The sequence below is a fragment of the Triticum aestivum genome, chromosome 4B (genome assembly GCF_018294505.1).
Source record: "Triticum aestivum cultivar Chinese Spring chromosome 4B, IWGSC CS RefSeq v2.1, whole genome shotgun sequence".
In the NCBI taxonomy this organism is placed as follows: domain Eukaryota; kingdom Viridiplantae; phylum Streptophyta; class Magnoliopsida; order Poales; family Poaceae; genus Triticum; species Triticum aestivum.
In genome coordinates this window covers 11,081,603-11,091,223 of record NC_057804.1, presented here as the reverse complement: position 1 = coordinate 11,091,223, position 9,621 = coordinate 11,081,603, and the positions used below count along the sequence as shown (strand labels likewise).

General features: G+C 47.9%; 1 long non-coding RNA gene across 1 annotated transcript; it reads left to right on the top strand.

Moving 5' to 3' along the window:
• Positions 1-2,243: 2,243 nt before the first annotated feature.
• On the top strand, positions 2,244-4,956 carry LOC123094200 (uncharacterized). The gene is made up of 3 exons (XR_006445767.1): positions 2,244-2,339; positions 2,509-2,779; positions 4,635-4,956. It is a non-coding gene; the product is annotated as an uncharacterized lncRNA (long non-coding RNA).
• Positions 4,957-9,621: the final 4,665 nt, after the last annotated feature.

Below are 9,621 nucleotides of genomic sequence, written 5' to 3'. Positions count from 1 at the left end.
TGATTGATGTAATCTCTACTGTTAAAGAGGGGTTCGTAGGTCGTTTAGTTTAGTTACTCATCGATCCGGCGTCACTTGAAGCCTTGGCTTGTCGGTAAACCATATCCCTAGCGCAGGACATGGGACTGCAATATCTTAACACCAGGATTCCACGCCACGTACAATCGCATCAAGCGACTCTTTGCGTGGCACGGCATGAAGGCTTAGATCAAACAAAGTGCCAAGACCTTTATGGTCTGTCAACAGGCAAAAACAGAGAGGAAATCGCCTGCGGGACTTCTTCAGCCGCTACCAATTCCAAAAAGACCATGGGCAGTGGTTTCTATGGACTTTATCGAGGGACTGCCACGTTCTGGCAGATACGACACAATTCTGGTGGTAGTGGACAAATTTTCAAGGTATGCCCATTTTCTGCCGTTGAAGCATCCATTCATAGCATTGACAGTCGCGCAGAAGTTCATGAAAGAGATCTTTCGATTGCACGGCCTGCCTCTCGCAATCATCTCAGACCGTGACAAGGTTTTCACAAGCAAGGTGTGGCAAGAACTGTTCAAGCTCTGCCGAACAGAGTTGAGACTCAGCTCAGTGTATCACCCACAGACCGACGGGACGACGGAACGAGTCAACCAGTGCTTGGAGGGATACCTCCGGTGTGCGTTGCACTCGTGTCCTGCCAATTGGTCAAAGTGGTTAGCTCTGGCAGAATACTGGTACAACACCTCGTTTCACTCGGCCTTGGGCAGAACGCCGTTCGAGGTTATCTACGGACAGCTGCCGCATGAGTTTGGAGTGGACCAAGTGGAGCAATGCTCGGTGCCCGACCTTGCGGCATGGTTGCACGAGCGAGGGATCATGATCGAGCTCCTTCAACAGCAGCTGAAACTTGCCCAGGACAGAATGAAACGACAGGCTGACAAGCACCGCACCGACAGAGCGTTTGAGGTTGGTGATGCAGTACTGCTCAAGCTGCAACTGTTCATCCAGTCCTCGGTGGAGCAACGCCCCCACCAGAAGCTGGCGTTTCGCTATTTCGGGCCTTTCCGCGTCCTGGCTCGCATCGGCGCGGTGGCGTACAAGCCGGATCTTCCGGCATCCAGCAAAATCCATCTAGTTGTGCACGTGTCGCAGCTAAAGAAGGCCGAAGGCGCGCAGGTTCAGGTGAATTCGGATCTCCCACCTGACAATGCTGTCTTGCAGGCCGAGCACACTCCGGAAAGGGTTCTCAAACTTTGGATGATTCAGGTAGGCAGCGCGCTTCAGTCACGTCTGCTGGTCCAATGGCGTGGATTGCCAGAGTTCATGGCGACCTGGGAAGATCCGGCCAAGATGCAACAACAGTCTCCAGCCACCCCGCCTTGGGGACAAGGCGAAACGCAAGAGGGGGAGGATGTCACGGTGCCCCCACCTGGCAGGGAGAATGCCAGCACATCCAAGGACGACGAGGACGCGGAAGCAAAGGCGTGACCGCCTGGCATGTGGGCCAGGCTGTGAGTGTGTGTGGGCGTGAGTGTGGCCCGCGTGCTGCGGGGTTAAGTAACAAGCAGCTACCAGTGGGTGGGTATCGAATATTCCAGCGAACAAACCGAACCGAAGAGAGAAGCTGTTCTTCCCCTCTCGACGATATCCAGATCCCCTTTCTCCTGCTTCCCCGATTTCCTGTTCTTCCTCATAAACCCTAGATCGAGGTCCGTAACAATTACTTAACGGTGACGATAAAGCTAAACACGGCATACGAGGTACGGAAAACAAGTGAGTGAACCCATGGCGGTTTTTTTTTCTGGTTTCTGGCCAGTATATTTGTGCCGTTGAGGTGGATGGAGAGATTTTTGCAAAAAGGAAAAAAAAAGATGAGAGGTCCGGCACGTAGTGCATGTGTGATCACTGTGCAACTTGTACGGCTTTGGGCTACTGCACTAGCTAGAAAACATAACACCAAGACGAGAGGGCACACACAACAACATGGGCTTAATTATCGTCAGAGAGTCACTAGTAATTACATAATCAGTTATACAGTATATTAAATTAAATTAACATGAAACGACTTGAGCAAACGACCGGATCGATGGAGAGGCGCCTCCCATCATGCGGCATGTGTTTGGTGGAGTGCATATCTGGTGATACCGTGCGTGGTATGATACGCTGATACCGGATCATGTGGACCGTTGGATCTGGACTGGAGGCGCATGATTGAGTAGCTTAGTTCGCGTTGGAAATTATGCACGAGACACCCTGGGCTATTTCGAAATTCGGCGACTAAGTGGATATCGCTCTGTTCTGTTCGGCCGTTGTTCTCGATACGGCTTGTTTCCCCACCGCCGCTGCCGCCGCCGGCCACCATGGTGCGTACCCCCTCCACTGTTGCTCGCCTTAACCCCCACCCCCTCCCCCTCCCCCGCGCCGCTGAAGCCGACCAAGTCGCGCGAGCCGAAGACCCTGCCCGATGGCGATTGGCTAAGAGGCAGCGCCTCCTTTCTCTTCCGTATTCCTGATTTGATTCTTTGGTTTTAGGACTGGATATCGGCGCTGTAGGAGTCGGTGTCGTTCGAGAGGTTCCTATCCGAGCCAGTCCAGTGGTATACCATGGCGCATGTCTCGCTGGCACCGACGGCGATTGGACATGGCAGCTGTAGCAGTACAGGTCAATTTGTCTGCAGGCTGCAGCAGGATCTGCCTCCTCCAACTGCGATGTTGCGTGCATTAGCAGTTCTGGACCAATCGGAGTTGTACGCCATGATTGCCCACGGAATGCAACAGATATGGGAGGAGCCAAGCTCATATGGTTAGTTCATCCTTTAATCTCAGTGTCCGTCGAGACATCTTGTTTTTAGAATAAAAGATTGGCTTGTCAATTGCCGTCCACAATGTAGCACTTAGTTATAAAAATTTATCTCGCAATTCAGTCTCAATAGATGGTAAAGTTAGTTTGGAGCAGAGATATGTATGAGTATTTTAATCTTTGAAGAACTAGAAGAATGTCTATCAGTGTTATAATGTTGACTGCCACTTCCTCTCCTAACAATAACATGTCTATCTGAATTGTAAATACACACAATCTTTCTTATAAAGTTTTCTAGAATGTTTCTTACATATAGTAGTTGAAAACCACACGTACAGCCTAGCGTAAGTGAGCATTTAGACTTATACTGAGTCATGTCTATAGATCGAGTAATTGACAAAATTCATGCCAAATGAGGCTCAACAAGGTTTGGCTAACAGAAATCCCGGTAGGCTCTCAGTCAAACTGAGACCACTGAGTACTGGAAATCTATGTGCTTGTTCTCACATCACAGAAGCTGAAACTAGAAAAGTTTGACGGATCAATACTTTTTCACGGTGTAATAAACTGACTTACTGGCCTTTTATGTTCTGATGAGGTTTATGGCGCATAGCTACCAGACCAAAAATCTTTGGGACAACTACAACTATGCATTCTTGTCTCGCATCATTTTTGGATTTGGAAATATTACGGGAACATGTGACAACGTAATATGTTTGATCTGGCTTATATAATTATGTTCCTGCCTTTTCAGGAGGACTGCGTTTCTCAAGTGAAAAATATAGAGTCTTTGACTCTTAAAAAATATTATGGGTAAAATAAGAAGTTAGGACTGTTTAGATTCCTAAAATGGAAACGATGGCATGGAGGGTGGCACACTGAACTCAATACATGTGCAGTTATCGACTGCTACTTTCTTAGTTAGCTATGTAGAAATAGTTCAAGAAACAGCCGACAATGAGTGGGAAAAGGAAAAGGAAGTGAATATAACTCACTTAGTTGTGAACATGTCATGGTTTTGTAGTTCAACAAATGATTTCCTTTTACATGTTCTTATAAGTCAAGAAACAGCAAAATCAACCAGGAGAATTAGATGATGCGACATATATGCAGGTTATTTGGCATGACGAAAGTGTTTGCAGATTTCTCATATTTAATGTTGTACGATGGTAATAGAACTAACATTGTGTGCTTCTTGAGATCATGTGTCTCTGGAGATGTTCCACACACAAGTTGAGGCTAGAGTTATTCCAAGTACTGGGATCTAGTTCAAACTTAGTTTGCAGTTTGAAGTTGATAGAATGTAGCTGACACCATATGACTATTTAAATTTCATGTGAAACATGTGGTATGATGTAGATTCTGTCAGTAATCTTTGTACTGTTAGTGATTTCTTCTTCATAGACAGGGATGGTGGAGTACATGTTTTTTATATGGCTTGTGGGTTGCTGGTCTAGTGGCATCTGAATTTTCTATTGTACCGATTGTGTCACAGAAATGGAAAGCTTACTTTGGGCTAACTGAATCACCTAAGGTTTGTTACTCTTCTTATATGCCTCTCATTTACAGAAAACCTGTAGAAGTTTGTTTGTTTGTTGATAAGAACTTAGGGTTAATTATGTCACCTTCTAGGTAACAGGAACACGGTTAGTACCGAATCCTTAAAACAGGGTTGGTGTGGTGAGTTCTTAAAACCAGGTTACTCATGTGTGTGTGCCCGTCATTTGGACCCCAGGAGACCTCTCGATACAAGTACACAAATGAATTGGTTCATTTATTTTAAATGGTCTAGGGTGAAGAAGATTGGGTTGTTTCTGAAAGGCTGTTTTAGGTTCTAATTCTTGATTTTATCATGTAGGTGTGCATTTGCGCCCACCAATGGATGTGTACATGGCGCAAACTCAACGGCTCGCGGCTCTCAAGTTTAGTTAGTTGTTAGTCTGCTGATAAGCCACGACAAACTTTAGTGGTTTGTTCTAGTATTGGGAATTGTCATGGTTAGTTTTGGATCTAATTCTGTAATTGTGCTCAGACTGTAGCTCATCTTGTAGTAGCTGAGTCTGTAACTAGCCTTGGTGGCCATGTAATTCAGCTGGATTTAGCATGTTGTCGCCCTAGTACTAGTGTTAGTGTTTAACATGTAAATGATCTAATTATTTATGGAAGTTTCAGTTTCTTGACTTGATTCTTTTTTTCTGGATTTAAAAGTGCAAGCTCAGATGGAGATCGACGTACTGTGCTTAGGTCCAGGGAAAGAACCAACGGTACTGTCTAAGGCAATTTCTGCAAAGACATGCTAGGGGCAAAGTGCAAATGTTCCAAGGGCCCATGTGTAAATACATCAGTGACTTGATCCTGTCCTTTTATTTCAGATCTGACGTACCATGCATCCCTGGAGCAGCGTATCATCCCATGGATGGTATCACTAGATATTTTCCCGTGTTTGGTGGTCTCGGGCGCGCAGATAGATCCAAACCGGAGGCGGCTACGGCGCGCACATGCACATGCACGAGCCGGTGAGTCAGCAAGCACCATGCGGGCCGCATGCATGCTGCAGGTGCCAGCCCCATGCACTAGGGAAAAAAAGAGGAGGTCACCAAGCAACACCGTATGGTGTGTTTCGGTCCATGCGTTCCTTTGGTATGGTGTACAGCTATACGGTACATACCCCGCCCGCTTGTACAGTACACATTCCATCCGAAGAATCAGGCAGGTGCACTGTACACGCAGTACAGCACACGTACGTAATAGTATTTCGGTCACTATCACAGTGGTGGCACTACAGTGGGCTAAATTTCGTGTTTTGACCCTTTTTGGATACTATTTCAGGATCTGGCCCTCCTTCGAAAAAATTTCGGGATTTGACCCTTTCGCCTACCGCCAGGCACCGTGGCGGTAGGATTGTACAACCTACCACCAGTGGCCCTGGCGGTAGGTGCCTTGACGGCGCCTGACGGCCGTTTGCCGGGGCTGACGTGGAAAAGGGCCTACCGCCAGGGCCCATGGCAGTAGGGTACTGAAGCCTACCGCCGGAGCCTCTGGCGGTAGGGTACTGTGTGGTGGATAAGGTGGGGAGGGGCTGGATATTTCCTCTCCCTCCTCAACCACTCATTCAGGCCATACACTACTCACCTCTTCACCGAGCTCAAGTCTCCCCCTCTCTCTTTGAAGCACTAGAGCCTTTCAAATCTCTCTCATTTGCTTGAGATTTCACCGGTGGATTCTTACCATTTTCATCACCCAAGGTACCTCCCCCATTTCCCCTCCTTTTGATTGGTTGACATCTTTATTTTGCTTGCATTTGCTCATTCGGTTGCAAACCCTAGCTCATGTGGTCAAATCAATTCATATGATCCATTTAGGGTTATGTTTGTGATTTTCTTATGTATGATGTGCTTCATTGCTTCTAGAATAGTTTGTGTACCTAGATCTAGTCCTAGTATTAGTGTACATAATTAGGGTTGGGCTTAAGAAAGCAACTAAACCTAAGCTTACTTTAATAGCAACTTTGGAAATGTAGGATGACACCGTTCGTTTTTTTTAAGCTTCTGCTGAGGCGGCTGCGAACCGTGAACGCGAATTGATTGAGGAAAAGATGAACGTGTGGGTGAAAGCCATTGATGCGTTCAATGCGGAGTGTAGGGCCTTTTCACATTATTATTTCAATAACCGTTCAAAAACAATTATCAAAAAAAGGAGAGGCAGATGGAGAAGCTCAAGACGGCGGAAAAAAATTGTAGGCGTGATCTTGCAATGCAAATTGCATTGTGTGTGACAAGGGGAGAGTATGCTGAGATAGACATGGGAAATCATGGTCAGGTCATTGATTGGTTAGTTCGCCAACCATTCTCATCGGAGGAGAAGCGGGCTTCTCGTTGGGCATGGGTCAAAGAAAGAAATGATGTTATTTGTTGCAACCCGGGACCGTACGCCACATAGAATTGCATGAGGCTATGTAATCTTTGTCATTTGTACTGTAATGACATGTATCCTTTGCTTGGTCGTCATTTGAACTACTATGACTTGTACCCTTAACATTTGAACTCATTAAGAACTTGGTGTTGTATGTCATATGAAGTAACCAAGTGTTGTACTTCATTGAATTTATTTTGTGTTTTGTTGTATGTCATCTTAAACCCGTATATTCATGTAGGATGGACATTCGATCCATGACTACGAACATAGCGTGTGAGAAGTTCATGTCTGAGCGACACCGTTGCTTGAAGAGGGAATGTGAAGCATGGTTGAAGAGTTGTGATGGGGCAAATGCGGCCATGAAGGATTTCAACAAGTATCACTTTATCGAGGAACCTTCTGATGCTAAGGAGAACAAAGCTTTTCGAAAGCTTGTGAAGGAAAAAAGGAGGATGCTTGATGAGCTGCAAGACCGGGAATATGCTTGCAGACACAGTTTGGCAATTGAGATTGCGTTCACTGCCAACAAAGAAGAATTCTGTGAAATGGACTTGAGGAAACCCGGTCAAGTCATAGGATGGGCAATCGAACAAGGCGTGTCAGCGAATCCCGCCCGCCGTGCTGCATAGGCCTGGTTCCGTGAAGCGAATGGTGTGTTGGTTCATTGGGCAGGATCCACCTGTTGGGGAACGTAGTAATTTAAAAAAATTTCCTACGCACACGCCAGATCATGGTGATGCATAGCAACGAGCGGGCAGAGTGTGTCCACGTACCCTCGTAGACCGAAAGCGGAAGCGTTAGAACAACGCGGTTGATGTAGTCGTACGTCTTCACGGCCCGACCGATCAAGCACCGAAACTGTGACGCCCCCGATTCAATCGTACACTAACCATGCACGCAAACGTGTACGATCAAGATCAGAGACTCACGGGAAGATATCACAACACAACTCTAAAACATAAATAAGTCATACAAGCATCATAATACAAGCCAGGGGCCTCGAGGGCTCGAATACAAGTGCTCGATCATAGACGAGTCAGCGGAAGCAACAATATCTGAGTACAGACATAAGTTAAACAAGTTTGCCTTAAGAAGGCTAGCACAAACTGGGATACAGATCGAAAGAGGCGCAGGCCTCCTGCCGAGGATCCTCCTAACTACTCCTGGTCGTCGTCAGCGGGCTGCACGTAGTAGTAGGCACCTCCGGGGTAGTAGTCGTCATCGACGGTGGCGTCTGGCTCCTGGGCTCCATCGTCTGGTTGCAGCAATCGAGTAAAGAAAGGGGGAAAAGGGGGAACAAGACAACCGTGAGTACTCATCCAAAGTACTCGCAAGCAAGGAGCTACACTACATATGCATGGGTATATGTGTAAAAGGCCATATCGGTGGACTGAACTGCAGAATGCCAGAATAAGAGGGGGATAGCTAATCCTGTCGAAGACTACACTTCTGGCAGCCTCCGTCTTGCAGCATGTAGAAGAGAGTAGACTGAAGTCCTCCAAGTAGCATCGTATAGCAATAATCCTACCCGGCAATCCTCTCCTCGTAGCCCTGTTAGAGAGCAATCACCGGGTTGTATCTGGCACTTGGAAGGGTGTGTTTTATTAAGTATCTGATTCTAGTTGTCATAAGGTCAAGGTACAACTCCAAGTCGTCCTGTTACCGAAGATCACAGCTATTCCAATAGATTAACTTCCCTGCAGGGGTGCACCACATAACCCAACACGCTTGATCCCATTTGGCCGGACACACTTTCCTGGGTCATGCCTGGCCGCGGAAGATCAACACGTCGCAGCCCCACCTAGGCCAATAGAGAGGTCAGCACGCCGGTCTAAACCTAAGCGCACAGGGGTCTGGGCCCGTCGCCCTTAGCACACCTGCACGTTGCGTACGCGGCCGGAAGCAGAACTAGCCCCCTTAATACAAGAGCAGGCTTACGTTCCAATCCGGCGCGCGCCGCTCAGTCGCTGACGTCACGAAGGCTTCGGCTGATACCACGACGTCGAGTGCCCATAACTGTTCCCGCGTAGTTGGTTAGTGCGTATAGGCCAGTGGCCAGACTCAGATCAAATACCAAGATCTCGTTAAGCGTGTTAAGTATCCGCAAACGCCGAACAGGGCCAGGCCCACCTCTCTCCTAGGGGGTCTCAACCTGCCCTGTCGCTCCGCCACAAAGATCCACTCGCGGGCACTCCTACGAGCCGACCCGTCTTTAGTCACCACATGTATCATGTATAAGTATAAAGTATATACCCGTGATCACCTCCCGAGTGATCACGGCCCGATAGTATAGCACAGCAGACGGACAAGAATGTAGGGCCACAGATGGAAATACTAGCATCCTATACTAGGCAAGTAGGAATGCAGGTAAAGGTATCAACAGAAGTAGCAAAGATAGGCTATGCATCAGGATAGGAATAACGGAAAGCAGTAACATGCTAGACTACTCTAATGCAAGCAGTATAGAGGAGAGTAGGCGATATTTGGTGATCAAGGGGGGGGGCTTGCCTGGTTGCTCTGGCAAGAAGGAGGGGTCGTCAACTCCGTAGTCGAACGGGGCGGCAGCAGCGTCGGTCTCGTAGTCTACCGGAGAGAAGAGGGGGAAGAAACAATGAATACAATGCAAACAGATGCATAACGATGTATGACAAAGCAATGAGTGATGCTAGGCGTGCCCTAACGCGGTATGAGGTGATACCGGTGAAGGGGGGAAACATCTGGGAAAGTATTCCCGGTGTTTCGCGTTTTTCGGAGAGGTGAACCGGAGGGACGGGGATAGAGGAGGGGTGCGTGCTCACTGTGGCCGTAGGGGTGTGGCAGTGGGGCGCGGGGAGGAAGACGGGGACGGACGGCGACGGGGAGGCAGTTCGGTGGGGAGGAGGAAGCAGGCCGGTGAGGTAGTTCGGCGAGGTCCTCGGGCGGCGAGGTGG